The sequence below is a fragment of the Mesocricetus auratus genome, unplaced genomic scaffold (genome assembly GCF_017639785.1).
Source record: "Mesocricetus auratus isolate SY011 unplaced genomic scaffold, BCM_Maur_2.0 Super-Scaffold_100004, whole genome shotgun sequence".
Classification (NCBI taxonomy): Eukaryota; Metazoa; Chordata; class Mammalia; order Rodentia; family Cricetidae; genus Mesocricetus; species Mesocricetus auratus.
In genome coordinates, this window is record NW_024429189.1 from 82,765,165 (window position 1) to 82,788,031 (window position 22,867).

The window sequence follows — 22,867 nt, forward strand, 5'->3', positions numbered from 1 at the left end:
CTTATAGTTGGTTAAAAAAAAAAACAAGTATGCACCGTTTTTATCTCTTGAAGAAAGAATGCTACGAAACGGACATTTTCACACGTACCAAAAAAGTCATTCTCTCCCCCCTCAAACAGTGGAGCTGGTTACTCATGTTCTTTTCAATTGTATGTATAATTAATAAGATGTGGGAAGATATGGTGCACCGATTTTGTATTGGGATATTTACACCCAGGGAGGTTAAATGGAAAGTTGTTTTTCATTGATGGAGGAATTCTTGTGTTAGAGATACAGCTGCCCAGTGGCTCCACTCCCACGACTTAGACTTCCCTTATAGAGTTGCAAAGAGAGTGACAGCTCTTGGCAAAGCCCAGGCCTAATCACAGCTCAGAGAAATGACTTTTGGAAGGTACATTACCAAGCAATTAGGAGCCATTTAATAAATTACCCCTTGCGGAACACTTTGAACCCTAGTGGTCTGAAGAGGTTAATGCACCTCTCTCAACGGAGTGTTACTACTCGCTTTCCCGGGGGTAACACCAAGGCCACAGCTCAACCAGCCCCCTTCTCCTCAATGGCCTCTCACTCTTGAACCACTTCCCTAGTTGGTATCCAAGGCCCACGCACTTGCACTCCCCCCTCTACAGGTCACATGTGACATTTTCTTCCTGCGAATTCATTGGGCGCGTGGCTCATGGTGCCAGAAGACTTTGCGTTGAGGTTAACCGTAGCCCTGTGGGAGTCCTGCGGCTTATTTGTGAGGCTGTGTTTCTTATTTATAGAGAATTTGACTTCTGAGTTTCCTTTAAATGTTACATATGATGCAATTTCCCTTCTTCTGAAATTGTTGAGCAGCAACCACTTTCTAAATGGATCCAGTATTCGGAATTAAATTTTAGGACGCTATATTTGGAAAACATCCATGGTAGGTAGCTTATAAAAATATTTATAAGCTAAAATTTTTACTATGGCCAGCCACCAAAAAAAAAAAAAAAAAAAGAATATCCAAGAAAGCGCGTGTGGGGGAAGCTGTGTTGGATACTAGACCATAATTAGATTTTTTAAAAAAGGTTTCAGATTTAATTTAAATTCAACTTGAAATGTTTGGAACAAAAATGATTTGGGCCCATCAATCTTCTTTATTTTAAAAGGTATTCAAAGAATGGAATTAAGTGAGAGAGAAATTCAAAAATACTCTTGAGTCTCCAGGAAGGCCGGTACTAAACTAGACCTTTGGATGGTGGGCTGAAGGATGGTCCCATGACCATGACCAACTAGGTATTGAGTGCTGATCCTATCCGAGACACTGCTACCAACACCACAGGAGATGAGTAAGACCTGGTGTAGGGCTCTGAGAAGTTCATAGTTGTATGGCTGAGTTAGGATTTATTTGTGGGAAACAGCAGTGAGTGGAAATTACTGAAGGAAAAGGAATCTTCTCAGGAAGGCTTGGTGGAGACATGGCATTTCCTGGAGCTCCTGCTGAGGATCTGATAAGAAAAGCAGAAAAAAAACAATAAGTGTAATATTCCAACACTAAGGAATCAATGTTACCTTTTTCTTAAAAAAAACAAAAACTTCGAAACAGCATCTCATTCTATATCCTAGGCTGGCCCTGAACTCTTGAGCCTCAGTCTTCATACATTCCAGAGTATGAGGGTCACCGGTGTGTATGTTTCATCATGCCCCAGGACTATTGTTTTTTGTTGTTGCTGTTTGTTTGTTTCTACCAAGGGGACCTCATGCTAGGCAAGTGCCCTGCCTCTGAGCTATCTGTCACTGTTATCTCTTTTTGTCCTTTGATAGTTTCCCATTTTATACAACATGTTTGGGTCATACTCATCTTCCTCTTCAGTTTTTCCCAGAAAATCCCCTCATTCACTACCCACCTAATCTTTGTGCCCCCCCAACCCCTGTTTCAAGACCAATTTGTACTGCCCAAATATTCCTGGATGTGTGTTCTCCCACTGGAGTGTGGTCTAGTTACTGGGGGCTACACTCTTAGAGATCACTGTCTCTCCTTTTCCAGGCAGCTGCTCACTCCATGGCTAGCTTGGGATTGTGTGCTCAGCTCCTTCTTCATGCTGGCTGGCATTGGTCTGGGTTGTGTTTGTACAGGGTTTGTACATGCTGCTGCAATCACTGTGTGTTCATACATGCAACCGCCCTGCTGTGTCCAAAGGAGGTTTCCTCCTAATCATCAGCTTTCTCTGGCCCTTATATTCTTTCTGCTCACTCATATGTAAGGATTTGAGGTTTTGGAGGTGGGATGGAGTATATACAATCTCTTTAGGGCTGAACATTCTTTTCTTTTTCTTCCGTTTTAATTGAAAATAAATTCTCTCATACAATACAACCCCACAATCATTTCCCCTCCTGCCACTCCTCCCAGTTCCTTCTCCCCCAATTCATATCCCATTTGTCTCCCCTCAGAAAAGAACAAGCCTCCAAAAGACAACAATTAAACACAATTAAACAAAATATAACCAGACAAGGCAAAATCCCTCACACCAAGGCTGGACAAAGAAATCCAACAGGAGGAAAAGAGACCCAAGATCATGCAAAAGAGTCAAAAACACATTTACTCCCATAGCAGTTAGGAGTTTCACAAAGACACCAAGGTAACAGGCACAACATACACAGAGAACCTGGTGCAGACCCATGCAGACTCCATGCTTGCCACTTCAGTCTTTGTGAGCCTATATGCACCCTGCTTAGTTAATTCAGTGGGTCATGTTTTCCTGGTGTCTTCTATCCCCTCTGACTCCTACAGTCTTTCCTCCCCCTCTTATGCCAGATTCTCCAACACCTCAGGGGAAAGATCCAATGGAAACCTCTAATTTAGACTCTCTCTGGCTATTGTTTGTCTGTGTGTCTCTGTATTCACTCTAGTCTGCTGCCAGAGGAAGCCTTTCTGATGATGACTGGACAAGGCACTGATGAAAGTTATAGCAGAGTATCATTCATTGATTCTTTTTTAAAGATGAGTACTGTTTGATTCTATCCCAGTCTCTGGTTCCTGGCCATCGGAGAAATGTCAAGCGTGGGTTCCTTCTCATGGAGTGGGCTTCAAATTAAAATTGACATTGGTTGGCCCCTCCCTCAAGTCCCAAGTGACCATTGCCCCAGCACATCTTACTAGCAGGACAGATTGTAAGGCAAAAGTTCTATAGGTGGGTTGGTGTCCATATTTCTCTTTTGGTAGCCTGCAGAGCATCTCTCTGCTCCAAAGAGACTAGAACATAAGGGTGAAGGCTCCATGTAGGCACTGGTTGAATGGACCCCTCTATAATTTATGAGCTGTCCTCAGCAATGGGGCCCCACTGCCTGTTTTCAGAGAGTGTCCATCTGTCCTGGTGACAGCTTGAGCTGTTTGGGGATCTCCACAGGACATTCTTAATTCTCTGCACTTTAGTTGTGGTCCCTGTGTTAATTATCATCTATATGCAAATAGAAACTTCTCAGATGAAGGTTAAATGATGCACTGATCTGAGTATGTCAGCATTTCCTTTAGTCGTGGCTGTGAACATTCTATGAATTAGATTTGGGAGGCATGTTATATATATATGTATATATGTGTATATGTGTATGTGTATATGTGAATGCAGGTGCAACAAAACCAGAAGAGGGAGTCAGATTCATGGAGCTGGAGCTACAGGTGGTTGTGAGTGCTGGAAACTGAGCTCCAGTTTTCTGCAAGAGCAGTGTATGGTCTTAACCACTGAACCCTCTCTCCAGCTCCAGGAGGTTGAACTTTGTCTTTGATACACACAGGAAAAGACATAAATGTCAAAGACATCTTTGGTCAAATGTAACAGAATGTGGAAAGCATTCCTCTTGTCAAGTTCACAATGAGGATACATTGTCAAGTTTTTTTCTTAATAAGTGTAGCTATAAAATGCCAAGATACTCTTTTCCCTAGAGAAAAGTTAGTGCTTCACCAGATGAGTCACACCTTTTCATTTCAGCTTTTTTCACCCTACCTTGGAGATTTTCCATATCAGAAACTGCAGTTTCTAGATGCCATGAGCAATGAAACCCCTGTTTGGAAACCTAGCTGCTAGCAAAATCTTTGGTCCTTTGCAAGGTTGTGAAATTTGAGTCCTTTGCATCTGTGTTGTGGGGCTTGGTGATTCCTATCAAAAAATTTAAAAACATGCAGGCCAGAAATTTGACATTTTTCTCTTACCACATTGCATTTTTGAAGGTTCATGAAAAGAGCTGAACATATTATGATATCTTGGGTGCAGAATGTCAGTGGGTGTGGCACTCCTTGTTGTGACTTAAAACACACCTCGACTTTCACAGCAGAGTTACAATTCGAAAGTGTTTCACGTTGGGCATGGTGGTGCTTGTCTTTAATTCTAGCACTGGAAAGGCAGAGGCAGGAGTATCTCTATGAGTTCCAGGCTAACCTGGTCTATATAGTGAGTTCAAGGCCAGCTAGGGCTATCCAGTGAGAACCTGACTCAGGTAAAAAACAAATAAAAAATTCTAGCCTTGAGCTAGAGAAATGGCTTAGTGGCTAAGGGCATATGTTAGACTTATTGAAGATCCATGTTCAATTACCAGCATGTGTAACTGGAAGCTCACAGATGCCTGTAATCCCAGCTCAAGGGGCTCGGAAGTCTTTGTGATACCTGTATCAATATGTACACACCCATGCATACACATAAACATCAGTAAAAACAAAATAATTTCAGTTTTATATATTTTTGGTTGGGATCCTAGCCTTTAACAGTTGAGCCACCTTTCCAGATCATGTTTTTAAAGTGTCCCACTATTTTTGACTAGTGCTAAGTAAATATTTAAAAAATTGGTCCTGCACTTTGAGGTGTGGTGCTGAGATTACACTGCTCTGCATCTCACTCTGAAGTACTTCCGTCTTGTCTCCTCTCTGTCTTTCTCTTCCTCTTCCCACCTCTCATATTTTTGCCACTTGCATTATCCACACACATGCCAGAGTAGAGTTACTAATACCAGCTGTACTTGGCATTATTCCACACACTCTGAGAGTTTACATTCTGGAATAAACAACAGTCTCTGAGGGATGAGTGTAGCGCAACCAGAAGGCACATTGTCGAGAGTGTTTTTCCATCTAGGATTACTAAGTATACCCAAGTCATCCATCAGTAGACGTTTACTGAAGTGGGGTACAGCATCTCAGACATACAGGACTCTTAAGAGAAAGTCACTTCTTCAAAGAACCTAGAGAGTAGCTACAGAAGGTCTGCCATTCAGGAAAAATAAGTAAATGTGAACACATTCTGTATTTTCACGCTAAGTAGTGTGGCACAAATTATTCATGCTGTAGGAGATAATGCAGGAAAATATGGGGACCCTCACAGTGTGGCTAGTGAGCTTGTGGAATGCAGAACTGAAAGTCTTACAAGTGTAAAATATATATGGTGTCTGAAGACAGTAAGACAAATGGAATGCAAAATATGACATTAATAGTTAAAAGTATTGGTCCAGATGTGTAACTTCGAGATAATGTCTGCTCTTAGCATGCACAAGATTCCTAGAATAATAAGTTCCTCCCCCAAATATAAAAATACTGATCACATGATGAAACTACATATTTTAGATCTAGAGGATTAAATAAAAATTTTAGTCGAATAAAATTCATATGACTGCAAGTTTTTAGCTTCAACCTGACTATTAAATTTAAAATGACAAGTGTGGTACCACATTATAGAACTTTTTTCGCCAGTGATGCTACAGATCTTCACAGAATGAACTTAGTGATTGTACTAATGGTCAGGAAGAGAAAAAGAGCAGGTAAGGTACAGCTGAGTCTGGGAGAACATACAGCTCCCAAACAAGCAAGCTCTGAGATATTACCTGTGTTCTTGAATAGGAAATTGTAGACAGAAGTTTCTGCCCTGAAATCCACTCCCAAGAAACCACAGGAGACTTAACATCAATCATAAATGTTTGGCCAATAGCTCAAGCTTGTTACTAGCTGACTCTTATGTTTAAATTAACCCGTATTTCTTATCTACGCTTTACTATGTGGCTTGGTACCTTTGCTCAGTATGCCGTGCCCATCTTGCTTTTCTCTGCATTTGCTTGTGACTCTTCAGAAGCAACTCTTCTTCATCCCAGCATTCTCAGTTTGGATTTCCTACCCAGTCAATCTCTTCTTGTCCATCTATTGCCAGTCAGTCTTCCTCCTCCTCCTCCTCTCCTCCTCTCCTTCTTCTTGTTCTTCTTGTTCTTCTTCTTGTTCTTGTTCTTCTTCTTGTTCTTGTTCTTCTTCTTGTTCTTGTTCTTCTTGTTCTTCTTCTTGTTCTTCTTTTTGTTCTTGTTCTTCTTGTTCTTGTTCTTGTTCTTGTTCTTGTTCTTCTTCTCCTTCTCCTTCTTCTTCGAGACAGGGTTTCTTTGTGTAGCCCTGGCTGTCCTGGAACTCACTCTGTAGACCAGGCTTCATTGAACTCACAAAGATCTGCCTGCTTCTGCTTTCTGAGTGTTGGGATTAAAGGCATGTACCGCCACCACCAGGAGCCAATCAGCTTCTTTATTAAAATCACACACACACACACACACACACACATTCACACAGTGTAAAGGAATATTACACAGGAAATTAGGGTAAAAGAGCCTGTACTGGAAAACTGAAGTTCTTTATTTTAGATAATAACGCATATACTCAGGTCTTTTAAAAAATATTCTGAACATTTAGTCCTAATTTAATCTGGTAAACACAGTTACCAATTATTGAGTGCTCAAAGTCTAAATTTTATGTGCATAAAATTTCATTTAAATGCAATACAATCACATAAGGCAAGTTTTGTCATATTTGTTTTGTAGGTGTGACTTGCCTTGCTTCAGATAATGTGGTAAAACTAGGAAAGGATTGGAGTTTTTATACTCCTGACCCCATAGCTAGTGCTAATGGCTTCACCATGAACTTAGTGCTCTTCCCCTCCCAGGTCCCATGCCTGAGTGTGCCCTTTCTATAGGTGGTACTCACATGATCTGTTCCCAGGGTGATATCTTTTAAATGTTTGTGAAATTAAACCGTTTTAACCACAGTCGTTTTGATTATTCTTGAGTCTATTCTGACTTCCCTCTCATGCTAGGCAATGTTGGGGAGACAGTTTTTGAGATTTTGAGAGGGAATGTTCTTGTGGCTATAAACTTGGTTGGGACTTAGTGAGTTACTGTCCTGTTTGGTTCCTGAGAATATTATCATGATCCACTCCAACAGCTCACACAGGGTCTTGGTCAAATCTTATACAATGGTGATGACACATGCCTTTAATCCCAGCACTTGGGAGGCAGAGGCAGGTGGATCCCTGTGAATTTGAAGTCAGCCTGGTCTACAAAACCAGTTCCAGGACAGAAACCCTGCCCTCTCTCAAAGGCTGTTTTTATTTTTGATGTGACACATGTAGAAGCTAATTAATTTCCAAATACAAACCTGCAACAGGACTAGAGGCAGTTGGTATGACCAAATAAAGTCATCCCTTTAAATTATTTTTGGTTTTGAGTATGTATGGGTGTTGTGTGCACATATGGTTTGTATGTATGTGGTGTGTGCTCGTGTATGTGTGTGTGGGAGGGGTGGGGAGGCTTGGTCCACACATGGAAGTCTGATATTTGTATCAGATGTTTTTCTTGATCTCTCTCCATCTTTATTTTGAGATACCAGACCTGAAGCTCACTGAATTTGCTAGGTTGGCTGGCCAGTAAGCTTCAGGGATCTGTTTGTCTTCTCTCATGCTAACCTGAGGTTCTAGGGAAGTGCTAGGATGGCTGGCATTTTATGTGAGTTATAGGGATCTGAATTTAGGTCCTCATGCATTGTGGAAGGCTATTTACCTACTGAACCCTCTCCTCAGTCCCAGAAGTCATCTTTGCATGGATTCTTCGTATAAGGCATTCTGTTTTAACCACTTAACACCTTGTCCTGATAGAGTTGGTACAACATCAGAATCACCATTTAGGAAGAAAAATGAGAGAAATCTTTTCAACTTATAAATATTAAGAGTAAATATAACTTTAAATTGAAAATAAGACCACCTTCTGATGCAAGTATATCACTTGAAAATCTAAGTCAGCATTTAATTAAGACAACAACTTGTCCATATATGCTCGTATACATCATGGCAGTATTCACAATAGATGTGATGTGCTATAAGCCTAGTACCCATCAACTGATGACTGACTAAGAAAATGTGGTGTATATACACCATGGAATTTTATTCAGTTACAAAGAAAAGCTCTGTCATTTGTAGGGAAATGGATGTAACTGGAGATCATCATGTTAAGTAAAATAAGCCAGATCCAGACAAGTATTTCATATTTTCTTTCATATGTAGGATACAGTTGACAAAAAGACAAAATATAGAAATACCCACTATTTGAAAAGAGAAAGGGGGTACAATGAGATTGAGTTTGGGAAGTGGTGGTGGCACAAACATCTAATCCCAGCACTCGGGAAACAGGCAGGTGGATGTCTATCAGTTCGAGGCCAGCCTGGTCTACAGAGTTTGGGGAGGGAGACAAGAGAATCAATAGTGGATAAATATGATGTATTCATATAAGATATTATGACGCTCATTATTTTATACAATGAATATATGCCAGTTTCCAAAATAAAAAAATAACTTTCATTAGCCTTGTTAGTAAAAAATGTTATCTTTCTCTATTATGATAAAGTGATTTTTGTATAAGGGAATACACAGTAAAATATATTTTAGAGGAGATATGAGATAATGAATTGAAATATTATTTTTCTGTATTTTATGGTGTTTGTGACACTTATAATCTTGTGACCTTCATACTTTGTTATAAATTATTTCTTATTATAAAGAAATGGTGTGGATTTAATTTGCAAAAAGCATACATTTATTTTTATTTTGTGTGTATTCATGTTTTGCTTGCACGTAAGTGTGTGTACCTCATGAGTGCCTAGTTTTCATGGAGCCAGAAGAGGGCATCAGATCCCTTAGAAATGGAATTAAGGACAGTTGTGAGCTGCCATGTATGTGCTGGGAACGAGACCCTGGTCCTCTGGAAAGCAGCTAAAGCTCTTAGCTATTAGTCCATCTCCCACCTTCCTCTGTTTTAAACAAACAGCTTGCAAATAATGTATGCTACAGGCCTTATCAACTCTGTCTTATTTTGAAGTTCACTTCATACTTTCCTCGTAGCTATTGTGGGCACTGGAGAAGCCAAATGAGCAATTTTTGAAGGTCAATCACCCTTTAAGAATGTTATATTACCCAGTCTTGCGATGTCTCTTGGCAAACAGCAAATCAAATATTTTCCAACTACAGAAAATAGAGTAAAGATAGATTCTGTGTTCTATATCCAAACTTCTATGGAAGAGGTGATGACGATCACCTTCATGGACATCAATAAGATTGTGGTGGGAGAGCAGACGTCTGGGAAGAGGTGAAGGAAATAAATTAGCCTCACAGGAGTGACTTCCTTTCCACCAGGCTGCTCACTCATTTTCACATGATCATCTTGTTAGTGAATCTACAAAAGTCTGGAATGAATGAAAAAGTATCTGTGGTGCTTTACATTTTTTTCTTTCTATAGGCTTTCTCTCTGTAGCCCTGGCTGTACTAAAACTGCCTTTGTAGACCAGGCTGGCCTCAAGCTCACAGAGATCCACCTGCCTCTGCCTCCCTAGTACTGTAATTAAAGGAGTGCACCACAATGCCCAGTTTTACTGACTGATTTTATGACTTCCTCAGACCTGTCTGTGATGCTTATAATCCAATAGAGAAAGAGAACTCTATTGTCACAGTCAGAACATTCAGAGATGTACAACTGTAAAACAAAGAAATAAAAACAAAAACTCACCAGTCACATCGAATACACTGTAGAGACATTTTCCTTGAGATCACAAATACTCCTACTCTGGGGAAACATTACCTACCAGTAGTAGTGTATGATACATGACCTGGGTTTAATGGAAATAGTCCCTTTTTACTCACTGCGGAAACTCCATCTGAATTACCATAGCAGTGAGAAGTAACTGTTAACTCATGTTCCTTGATTGTTTCCTCAGATATGTTTTCTTTTTACTAAATTTTCATTTTTAATTGTGTGTGTGTGTGTGTGTGTGTGTGTGTGTGTGTGTGCTCTCGCGCACGCATGTGAGTGCAGGTGTCAATGCAAGCCAGAAGTATTGGATTCTCTGGAACTGGAGTTATAGGAGATAGTAAGCTGCCTAAGATGCCTGCTGGAACTCAAACTTAGATCTTCTGCAAATGCAGCGCATGCTCATAAACACTGAACCATTTCTCCAGCAGAATCAAAATGGTTTTGAACTTAATGCTGAATACTGGAAAGTATAAATGACTTTTTTACACTGCTGATTACACTTCTTAGAATTCTGAAGTCCATCCCTTCTATTTATAGACTGCCTCAGTAAGTATAACCTTTCCATTCAGCAAACTGTCAAACTAAGCTGTTTTCCCTGCCTGCTGACGTCATCCTGAGTGTGAAGGAGCTCCCAGCAAACTCTGAGGAGACATCCCTGGAACCTTGAGTGCAGTCTTACTTTGCAGCTATAAATAAGTCAATTTTGAATTATATTAACCATTCCCTACATTCTAAGTCACTGCTTCCTGATGTGGCTTTCTTTGGGAGAGATCTCGAAATTGCCATTTCCACATTATGGACATGTTGCTTTCCAATATAACCTGATGACTTAATTATAGCATTCTTCTTTTCAGAAAGTAGTTTCAAATATCATTGAAATTATGTGTCCTACTTTCTTTGGGAGAAAACTAACTCATACATCATCATGGAAATAATAGGTAGTGTCTTAGGTAGGGTTTCTATTGTTGTGAAGAGACACCATGACCATGACTACTCTTATAAAGGAAAACATTTAATTGGGGCTAGCTTACAGTTCAGAGGTTTAGTCCATTATCCTCATGGCAGAAAGCATGGTGCTGTGCTTGCATACATGATGCTGGAGAGGTAGCTGAGAGTTCTGGATCTGCATCCAAAGGCAGCGCGAAGAGGTTGAAACACACTTCCTCTAACAAGGCCACACCCACTCCATCATGACCACATCTCTTAACAGTGCCACTTCTTATGAGCCTATGGGGACCTTTTCTTTCAGAATACCACAGGTAGAATCATGAGTGATCGCTACAGTATATATCACCTTAAATGACTGAATTTACAAACAGGTGAGAACTGATTAACTGCGAGGAGTATGAAATAACTTGTGATTCTTTTAACACTACTTCTGTTTTCTTTTTTTTAAAGTATTTATTTATTATGCATACAGTGGGGAACCAACTCTCATTATAGATGGTTGTGAGCCACGATGTGGTTGCTAGGAATTGAACTCAGGACCTCTGGAAGAGCAGCCAGTGCTCTTAACCTCTGAGCCATCTCTCCAGTCCAGACTACTTCTGTTTTCATCTGCCGAGTTTACACATGGTGCAGGAAAGACAGAGGTGAACCTTTCAGTTTGTGGTACCTTCCTGAAAGTGTCCTCTCTGACAGTGCCTAACACAAAAGTGAGGGTGTGCCAGTCATCCACCAGCATGTTCTGGAAGGGAATAGCAACACTTAGCTACTTTCTCTGAAATCTGTGTTCCATGTGTCTTCAGCACAGGCTATTCTTCTATTATAATGGGATGTAAAAAAGAAAGTCCAGGACTATTTTTCATATGTGTATGTGTGCAAGCACACATGTGTGTCGGTATACTCTAAGGCCAGAAAATGATGCTGTAAGCTGCCTGGTGTTGGTGATGGGAGCTGAGTACCACCTCCTTTTTAATGGGAAAGTAATTTTGTTGTGTTTTAGAGAGTCTCTGTGGGTAGCTCTGTCCTGAAGTCCCTATGCAGACTAGCCTTGCCCATGAAGATATCTGCCTGTTCCTGACTTCTAAGTGAAGGTATGAGCCACCACATCTGGCAGAAGACAGTTACTTTTAAAGCCCTATCTTGCAAGTGTATTTTCTTTAAGACAGCTTCTGTACTAACTTAGAGATACCTACACACAATGCCAATGAATATAATCAATGACTAACTTTTTGGGTAAGAAAGTTTAAGGCTTTGAATTGCTGAATATGCAAGAGCATTACCTAGGAAAAATTATCAATGAAACTTCAGGCACCTACAACTTGGAAACTGCTTCAGTGTAGTTGGTGGAAGTCACTCCAAAAAACGCAGTATCTTTACCATGTTCACCCTCATGAAATTCAAGGCATTTTATTGTCCAGGAAAGCTTGAGATGTTAGAGGATACAAATTTTTTCACTACCATACAAGAGGAGCTAAATTTGGGAGCTGTATTTGCAAAACTAATTTACAAAATTATTATCTACAGTTTTTCATAAAAATTTCAAATGACATGTTTCAATTTGATTTTCTTTGAATTTTCAATATACTGGAAAATAATCATTTAACATTAACTTAGACATAAGTAATATAGGATATATATACATATTTATTTACATAAATATATAGGGTGTTTTGAATTTTCCCTTTTTGTGTGTATGCACTTTGTGTATGTGTGGTATATGTGCATGTTCATGTGGTTATGTGTTCATATGTGTGCCAACACACATGTATGTGTATGGATGTGGAGGGTAGAGGTCAACATTGGATGTCTTTCCCTTGCTTTTTGAGATAGGGTGTCTCACTGAACCTGAAGCTCACCAATTAGTCTTGAGCTCTGAAGTTCAGCTTGACTCTAGGAATGCACCTCTTCCTTCCTGTTCAGCTCTGGGTTTCTATGTGTGTGCTGCTATGCCAGACTCTAATGTAGGTACTGAGGATATAAACTCAGGTTTTTAAGGTTGCTTGTCAAGTACTTTACTGACTGAGCCATCTTCTAAGACCTTGAATTTTTCTTTATGTCAGTCTTGTATCAACTTTAAATAAATGTAGCTAGAAATAATTCTTCTGTTTCTTGACAGTCTCTGGAGTATTTCAGGCTGACTAGTGGTACTTGCTCCCTCCTCTGCATGTCCACTGTAGTCCTGACTCAATGATATGGTTTTTCTTTGTCCTTGTGAGTTTATAGCTAGCCATGAGATTGCAGTACTTACTACATTTTTATACAATTCATAGAAAAATCTAAAAAAAATCCAATGAAAAGAAACCTCTTGCCATACATGGTTATAAGGCTTCTAGATCAACAAACTAGCAAAATAACCTGAAATTGAGCAAATACATTATTCTTAACAATGTGTATAAGTTCAATGCTGGCTTTAGGTCCTGTTAAATTTGTAGAATATTCTCCTCAATCTATAGCTCATTGCTGGCTTTTAGCTACTGTTCCATTGTAAAGTTAGTTTTCACTCTGCATAAAAATTAAAGTGTGCTCACATGGTGATAAGTAATGGATATCTATCTGTCTGTCTGTCTATCTAGCTATCCATCCATCCATCCATCTGTCATCTATTCATATGCCTATCTATTCAACATAGTTGTTTACAGAATAGCTAGAACTGTCCTATAATATGTTAATTCCTTGTATATATACATCTCTCTATACACACACACATCTGGACACACACACATTGAAATATTTATATATATAAAAATATATATGGGTTTTTTGGTACATGTCTTCATGGCATGCTACTCAACTTTTGTTTTCATTTCTTATCAAAATTGCTAAGTAATCAGGTAGATACTGTTCATAACTGTGATCTCAATGTCAAGCAATTATTGACTATCATTTGTGATCTGTATGTATTGGATATTTTCAAAATAAAAGCTAAGAATCATCATCGATTTCCACATTTACAGTCTTGCCTCTGCTGTTTATTTGAGATTGACATTGCTAGAGCTGAAGCCAGAGTCTTATTTACTGCTTTTTGTTGCCATTTGAAGTAGAGGGGAGTATGGGTAGTGAGCTTGTTTGGATTTTGAGAGACCTTATTTCATCAGTCTTCAGAAGATTCCAGATCTAAAACCCAGGCACCAACTAAAGGCTTATAGGAAGTCATAGATGCAGACACTAGACAGACACATGTTTTCAGTAAACTGGTGAATATGAAACAATAGAAAAGACTAAACTCAAGAGTATTTCCACCTGTAATGTGTTCATCAGTGTTCAGTAAACATCAGCCACAGCACTCAGTTCTTTTCTGACCTCTCTGCAGAATTTTGTTTGCTATTACTTCATAGGAGTTGCTTTCTCATGAGCAAATGATTATAGATTTATCTAAATTAAATCTCATTCCATTTAAATTTTCCACCTAAGATCTTCCATCGTGTAGTGTTCTTCCTCTTTTAGAAGGCTCACAGTTATTTACTTTCTCCATCAGGGCATGAGTATGAGTGTTTCATTTAGCCCCATGCCTAGTCTTTAATGTATAGAACCTTACTGTCCCCAATTTAATGATGCATTGTTAATAGATACTTATTATTTCTAGCCCATCAGTCAATTTGAGAATAATTTCTAATGTGACATAATATCCCCAATGTATCTATTTTGATTTGTTTGCAAAAGGAGTCTTAGGACCTGGAGGGAGTTGCTTGTAACAATCTTTATTAAATAGTTTTCCTGATTTATTTGTGAAAAAGAAAAGATGGCACATTTGTGCTATTGCAATTCATTGAGTGTAAAGTTACAATGCTCAGAGTGTAATCCTCAATATAAAAGCAAAACCTAGATCAAAGAATAAAAAATGGGGACTGGAGAGATGACTCAGTGCTTAAGATTGCTTGGTATTCTTGTAGAGGGCCCTGGATATCTTGTAACTTACTATATAGATCTGGCTGGCCTTGAACTCACAGAGATCCACCTGTCTTTGCCTGAGTGCTTCTATTAAATAAAAAATTTTGTATAGCTGATTTTGAGACACTGTCACTCATTCCTACAAGCTTTTATCTTGTTCTCAGTGTTTATCATTGCTACAGATCCACTGTGGATTTTATGGACCGAGTGCAGTGAGGTAAATGCCACAGGAGTTTTTGAAACACTATCTGTAATGGTGGCTCTTTCCTTAAGATCGGGCTTACAGTACCTAGGGATGATGCCTTCAAGCTCCTAACTGGAGCAAAGATAATATTTCTGTAAGATAGGTGGATACAGCTGCTCATAAAAGATACCACAAAATCCTTGTGGCCTTGAGTCCACATAAAGAGTCAGACATTCATTCACAAGCAGAAAAATGTTATTATTTCTGGTATTGACCAGAACAACAACAAATGAACTATTTTTCGTCTGAAATCTAAAATTTAGGCCAGGAATGGGAGGTTCATGACCTTGATAGATATCTAGAGGAGATGACAATGACACTCAAGCTCAGGGAATTTACCTGCTACCTTAAGACAGTGGAAGTCATTCCTTGTTCCTTCATTTGTATAAATGAGAACAACACCAATAAGAGCTTTAAATTCCTCGATACTGTGAAAACTATTCATTATACAATATAAGTTGTTCCCCTTACAATTTTTCAGAAAATGAGGAAGAGGATAAAGAACATAAGCCATTATTAAATTTCAAGAATGGAATACATTTATAAGTGTACCCAAAATGCATGTAACGGGAATTTCAGAAAAGGGTACTATGGACATTTAAAAGCAGGAGGTTTCCATATGCTATGGAAGGTGGCCAGATAGCCATGGAGAAAGGAAAGGACTTAGGGGAATCTTTAGCTTTTTGAAGGCTACAGTGAAATTTGCCAACTAATGAGAGACTAGGAGGTCACACTGTGAAATTAATAGCCAGTAAATTTAGAACAAATAAAACAGAAATGCTTTTGCACAGCACTTAAGCAGCCTGTGGCACTGACAGCTGCAGGGGGTCAGGGAGTTAATGCTGTCGAGCCAGAATCAAAGAAAAGCAGGGTTACATTGTCATTGGCACCGTCATCATCTGCAGCTAGTCAGATGATGGTGTGGGTGACTTCATCCACTGCTTTAGAATTTAATTATGATTGCCCTTTGTTGAAAGCTAATAAGGATATAAGACAAACAGCAAGAGTGGATGTAGATAAGGGCCCCTCTCTGTGAGCTCACACTTTCCCTTCAAGACAAGAAAAGTATTATATGACAATGGCAATTGCTGGGATTCAAACTCTCCAGATATGCCAGGAATCTGAACATGGAGAGTAGCTTGTTCTTTTAAATATCCCATCTTTAGACAATACAATATACAGCATCCTTGTTGCCTCAATCATCATTCCTCGAAAGGTCTGCCTTTGGCTCCCAGTTTGGGAGGTAGCAGTACGTTCTTGGCCTTGTGTTTGAACAACTGTGATGAGGCAGCACTTCATTGTTAATATTTCAATGATAGGAACCCCCAACTAAGCCCCACCCCTGAAAGGATTTATCAGCTTCCAACAGTGCAACAGGATGTGGACCAATCCGTTTACACATTGACCTTTGGGGACATCCCAGATCCAAACCATGGCATTTGCAAAATTAGAACTCCTTTTAATTAACAAGACATATTCGCAGAAGGGTAATTTTGTTATTCCCTTCATCCAGCCACATAGTCAGCAGGTTCTTATTTTCTAGCTGGTACCCCACAGACACCATCCCTGGCAAATTGGGTTAAATGATGGTGTTATTGGTCAACAATAACACCTGTCCATTTTTAATAGCATAGAAATAGCTTCTTGGCTGCACAACAGATGATTCTTGTGGGGTCATTATAGCAACCCAAACCTAGTTCCTGTTACAAAACCGAGCAGCTTTGTAAAATGAGTCTTTACATAACCTTTTGTTTTTTTCACTGCCTGTAATCACCGAGTCATCTGAGTGTCAGTGATCCTGTTAGTCTTCACTGAAGAACAGAGGAGTCTGTGTGTCTCCCTTCTTACTTCTCCATTTGCAGCATATTGTTGTCAGGTTGGGTTAATGTTCTACTAGGAATTATGCAGTGTGATGGGAAGGTAAAATGAGAGGAACATTTAATTCTTCATTAATCTCTTCCTTGCTGTAATTAGCAAAGGTGTAAATATTAACACCTCTGCTTTTAGACACAAGTTGAAACTATCGTGTGTAGATTCACTGCCATGGAAATCACATTTCTCAAAAACAATGACTCCGGATCATCAGTCTTCATTTGTTCATATTTTGGTTGCTAAGTATTCTGCTTTCTGTAGCATAAACAGTTGAGCTCTGCTAGTTTATTATTTTATTTCACATTAAAGTTTTTGTTTTTAATCATCACCATTAGCATTGATTGTTAGGTTGAAAAACTATATGGTTATCATGTATATGTATAAAATAACTATATACATATAGTTATTATTTCAATAATTCAGTCACGTCATCTTATTTTGGTCATTATTTCCCTTTGTTTTTGTTTTAAATGCAGTTACCTCTTCTTCACAATAAATATGTTTTTATTTCAGTATTTTCATTGTAATCACAGTTATAATTGACAGCTTTAGAATACCAGGGGGCACAGTTGAGGTCTCTTTTTCCTTTCAAACACTCTTTCCAATTCACAGCAATGGCTGTTTCTCTTTGTGTCTTCGCTGTCTGAGAAGAGGCAGAAGATCAGAGAGCATTCCTGGATGTGGAGAATACTACATTCCATTGTGAGAAGTGGTTTACATAGACGATGCTACAGAGTATTCAGTGAAAACAATTGGAAATGACTTTTCCTTCTCCCGAGCAAGCCTAATGTTTCCATAAATCTTGGGGGGTGTCTTATGGTTTTGAAAATCTGAAATATTTGTATCCTTTTTAATTGTTGATGTGCCGATGTCAAACCACCATGCTGGATATTTTTAGTTCCTAGCTCTATGACTGATGATGTGTGTAGGAATCAGAAGTCAAGGAATCACTCCTGGCAGAACGGGAGTGAATTAGAAATTCTGTTTTCAAGACATTTAAAATATTCACTTTTTAACCTCCTGTAAAAGCCACCCCTTGCTGTATTTTGCTAGGGTGGGGATTTAATGCATGGCGCCTACACATGTGTACATAATATTCTCTACCTTTTGTCTTTAATGTTCCTTGGTTTTTAATTATTAAAGATAAGTATTTGAATTATAAATATTCTAGTTATACAGGAATAGGCAAAGCAGGCATATACCCTCAGGCAGAATTCTTCCGTTACCCATAATCCTACTGCCTCCTACCTCCACTTCTCTGCTTCCCATCTTTATATTACCTCAAAAAAAAAAAAAAAGAAAAACACAGAGACATTCTTTTCAACCAAGTTCTCCTCCCCACTTAAACCACAGAAATCCCTTCTCAATATGTATAGGAGCTTTTCCCTTGAAGTGGGATGTCATACTTGTCCTAAATATAATAAAGTGCTGTCTTCAAGGCATTTCTGCATCCAAGACACTCCCCAGAAGCCTGACGAACCCTCCCATCTAACCAGTCTGAATGTCACGAATCATAGCCTAGATACTGCTTTAAAGTGAGTCATTAACATTGTCAGGAGTGACTCTGCAGAGGAAGGCCGCTTTCCATTAGAGAACTGGGTGAGGGTATACAAATGACAGCATCACCATCCTATTCTCATTGTTTTAAGAAGCCCAGAACTGATTGGTAAGAGTCCGTTGCAGAGCGGTAGGACTTCATTTCAATGCAGGGTGTGTGGCAGTAGGTATTGTTACTGATTTTTCTCCCTTACATTTTAGGCTTCATGATTTATTTCAAATAAGTTTTGTTTTTAAATTATACTCTCAGTGCTCAGAGAAGTTCCCTGGGATGAATAAAAGTGTCACAAACGGCACAGAGGTGTGAAAATAGCCAACATGAATATTTGTACATGAAAATGAATTTTTTTTCTTCTAGATACTTCCCTGGGATTTTAGCCTTCCTGATTTACTTGCCCAGCTTGGATGACTGAAGAGAGGAGTGCACTGCATTAAGGATGGACAAGAATGTGTTATTCAAAGTGTTTCCTGTCTTTGACTACAGGTCTTGCTTTCTGAAATTAGAGGCATTTGGGATCTGGAATCACTCCCTGCTTAACGATGATTTGAGCTTACCTTGCTTAACATCGGAGAGCTAACAAAGCTCAGTTGTTTACTTTTCATTTGTTGTGTGGACCCTCCCCTTACCCTGATGCTTATAGTAGATAGGGTGGTATGCTACCCAGATTCTCACTGGGATGGACACTCCTTTATCTAGAGGTAGATATGTCTTTCCCAATAGCTGAGTGTCATGTACTCACATGGAATTTGCCTATAACCAAAGACAAATATCTTGCTCAAAGTTGGAGTCCTTTTCCAGGGTCAGTGTGGATCTACTGAGTGAACTCTGCCTCAGTGAGATGTTTCTGATGGGTCTCCACAGCTCCAGAGTTCTACAGGCAGCTGTCTGAGGCCTCTGTGGCACCTACATTATAAGTCAGCACTATTCTCACCAGCTCTGGTCCTTTTGTTCCTTTTACATGTTGTATCTTGGAATATGCTCTGATAAGCCACCTATTTACCCATTTTAGAAACAGTTTATGTTATAGGAAAGCCAACTTATAACAGGTGATCATGGTGACATGGTCCTGTGATGCAGGCTCTAAAATGGAACGTGATCGTTAAGTTTCCGCTGGGTGGTACAAATGAAGACCCGTCTGTCTCCTGTGATTAGTAAGGAGCTAATACCTAGTAATGCAGTCTGTTTGTGATGGGATATCAAAAGAAAGGAATAGTGCTCAAGATGCCATATCTCAGGTGTTTTGAGACTGTAGCAGTAAATGACAATAAAAGACTACAGAATGGTGTGCCTGGATAGCAAGCTATTCAGGAACCGGAGACAAGGCTAAATGTAGTATAAAAGTCAGAAGTCATCAGTAGAGAGCACAGGGGAGACTGCCACCCACTGTAGCTGGAGAGTGAAAGAGCCACGGATGTGAGTCAGGGTTTACTATTTACTGTAGTATCTCTACAGAGGCTTTATTTTTAACTTTAAATTATGATTGCCAAGACTTCTCTCTGAGTGGGAAGGACCCTGGGTCAACAAAGTTCAAAAGCTCAAATCTCTGTTTTCCCTGAGCTCCCCAAGTCTGAAGATCTGTCTCACACTTGCTTTTATTTTTATTATCTGAGAATTTTATGTATGTATGCAATGAAATATGATTAATTCTACCTCCATTCACCTCTAACCACTTCTGCATCTTCCTGCGCATGTCTGCCTCCCACCCACCAGCTTTTAATAGTTCCTCAGTTAGGGGCGGCCCTGGTGAGACTCTTCCCATGCATGATGGGATTTTGTGCAGGTAACTGAAGCTGCCGTGAGCTCGTCCGTACAATAGCTGCATCATGTCTAGAAAACAGAATTTCACAACACTCTTCCTCATCCTCTGGCTCCTACATTACCTCCACTTCCTTGTTCAGGATGTTCCCTGAGCATTGATGATAGTAGTGGCTATGGTTGGCAAAGATGTCTGATATAGTACTTCTCTTTTCTAGAAGTCAATGCTTTTTCTTACTTGAAGAAATGGAGAGGTCCCTTGCTTTCCCCTCAAGATATACTACCATCTTGCCTCCTGGATATTAGACCCATAACTCTTCAGAGGATTAATTCATAATATATTTCATCTGGATCTTAGGAGACAACGGATCTAGCCAGTATGCCCACGTGATGCCCAAGTGAATGTGTAAGGAAACTGGACCCCAAAGGTGCTAAAACAAGGGAAAGGAGGTAAACCAGAGGAACTGTACTGACACAGGAACTCTAATGTGTGGTAAGTATACACTGTTCTATCAAAGACCCCAGTGGGAGCAGTTAGTAGTTAGCATGTTGCTGTGATGGCTATTTTAAGTATGAAGGAAGTGAGAGCTGCTGGTGGTACATGCTTGAATCTCATTACTAAAGACGGTGAGGCAGAAGGATTCCAAGTTTGAGCCACTTGGTGAATTCAATGTCAAGGTCAAGGTCAGCCTAGCTGTATAGGAAGATCTCATCTAAAAAAAAAAGAAATATAAAGAAGGGGAGGAAGAAAAATGGGAAAGAGGAAGAAAACCTCATGTCAATGTGCATGGCAGATCCTGGCAGATCACGGCAGATCATGGTAGATGACAATGGAAGGGACCCAAAACCTAGAAACATGGGTTACTACAGCCTATGGCTTTTTTAAAAAGTCAAAACAAGGTCACTAGTCTGGAGAAACCCACAGAAACAGTTGACCTGAACAAAGGGGAGCTCATGGACCCCAGACTGATGGCTGGGAAACCAGCATAGGACTGATCCAGACTCCCTGAACTTGGGTATCAGTCAGTTTGGAGGTTTTGTTAATCTGTGGGGCCTCTGGTAGGGGATCAATATTTATCCCTAGTATATGAATGGACTTTGGGAGCCCATTCCACATAGAGGGATACTGTCTCAGCCTAGACACCTGGGGGAGGGCCTAGGCCCTGCTTCAAATAATATGACAGACTTTGAAGATTCCCCATGGAAGGCCTCACCCTTCCTGGGGAGCAGAAAAGGAATGGAATAGGGGTTTGGTGGGGGAAAAGGGACCAGGGGAGGGAGAGAGAACCGTTGACATGTAAAAGAAGCTTGTTTCTAATCTAAATAAAAATAACAAGGTCTCTTTATGTAGCTCTGGCTGTCCTACAACTTACAGGCTGGCCTACAAATCAAAGAGACCTGCCTCCTGTGTGCTGGGGTTAAAGGCTTGTACCATCACACCTGACAGTGCATAGCTTATTAAAATGGAGGTCCCAAAGCAAAAGGGAATCCAGTAATCGAATGGGCAAGTCATAAAAAAGTTTGGCAACAGTGAAAAGGTTTGTGAATGCAATGTATCAAAATTATTAGCTCAAAACCAAACACAGAACAAACCAAAGTACTTTCTGGCAGGGTTTGTGGGTACTGTAGTGTGGCTTCGCTGAAGCCTTGGTTCTGAACACTTGGTAGTGTCTATCTATGCCTTCGTGGCAAATGAACACTGAATACACATCTCCACTGAGATCTGAGATTGCTGTGTGCTCTGAATTGCATTTCCCCTTTCCATATACACAGGGTTTTCAGCAGTTACGGGACATAATGATGAATAAAAGAGAACAAAGACTTTTGATACTTTCCTATCACCATCCCTGAGCCTGTAAGCTCACTGTGTACACTGGAATGACCCCTAACTCAGAGATCAGCATGCCTCTGCCTCCACGTGTTGGCATTAAAGGTCACACTTGATAAAGATCTTATTCTTTATATAAAGGAAACAAGTGCATCTGTCCATAAGTATGAAAATTTGGTTTCATCTTTTTCTTTTAAAGATTTTCATATGTTTGAGTGTTATACCTTCATTTATGCATGTGTACTTCATAGGTGCTGGAAATTGAACCGAGGTCCTCTGGAAAAGCAATAAGCACTCTTAACTACTGAGCCATCTCTCTGACTTCTCATCTTTAAAATTACATATGTACAAATAATTGTTTTAAAGTAAATTTCTTTATAGTTTATTAATAGAAAATATTTGATTTTCAATATCCATATACAGATATCCATATAAATATGCTTATATAATGGGGAGGGGTGCCACATAAGAATTTCTTAAGTGAAAAGGGGCCATGAGTGGAAAACTATTTAAGCCCTGATACAGTGGATATACAAACAGAAAGCCATCCACCCAAACATTTTCATTTAGAAAACCTAGAGTTAACCTTATCAAAACTACAGGAAATAGACTGGTGAAAGAATTGAATTGTATCATGACTTCCCCGTGTAGGTCAAAGTACATTCTCGAGTGTTGTTATAAAGATAGTTCCTTATTGGCTGGTGAGATAGCTCAGGAGGAAAAAGTACTTGCTACTAAGCCTGATGACCTAAGTTCAATTCCTGAAACCCCCCATGAAAGGAGAGAACTGACTCAAATAAGTTGTCCTCTGATCAACATACACATGTTGTCACATGTCTCCACACATGAGCATTCATCCATCCACTCCCCACAACACTCAAACAAAATAAGTAAGTAAACATTAAAATGTAAAACAAGAGTTTCTTAGTAGTGATGATAAAGATGATAA

At 39.6% G+C, this 22,867-nt stretch overlaps 1 long non-coding RNA gene across 1 annotated transcript; it reads left to right on the forward strand.

Annotated features, from left to right (window-relative positions):
• Nucleotides 1-714: 714 nt before the first annotated feature.
• On the forward strand, nucleotides 715-21,986 carry LOC121140232. Its single transcript, XR_005877024.1, has 4 exons — nucleotides 715-907; nucleotides 18,693-18,818; nucleotides 20,449-20,583; nucleotides 21,864-21,986. It is a non-coding gene; the product is annotated as an uncharacterized LOC121140232 (long non-coding RNA).
• Nucleotides 21,987-22,867: the final 881 nt, after the last annotated feature.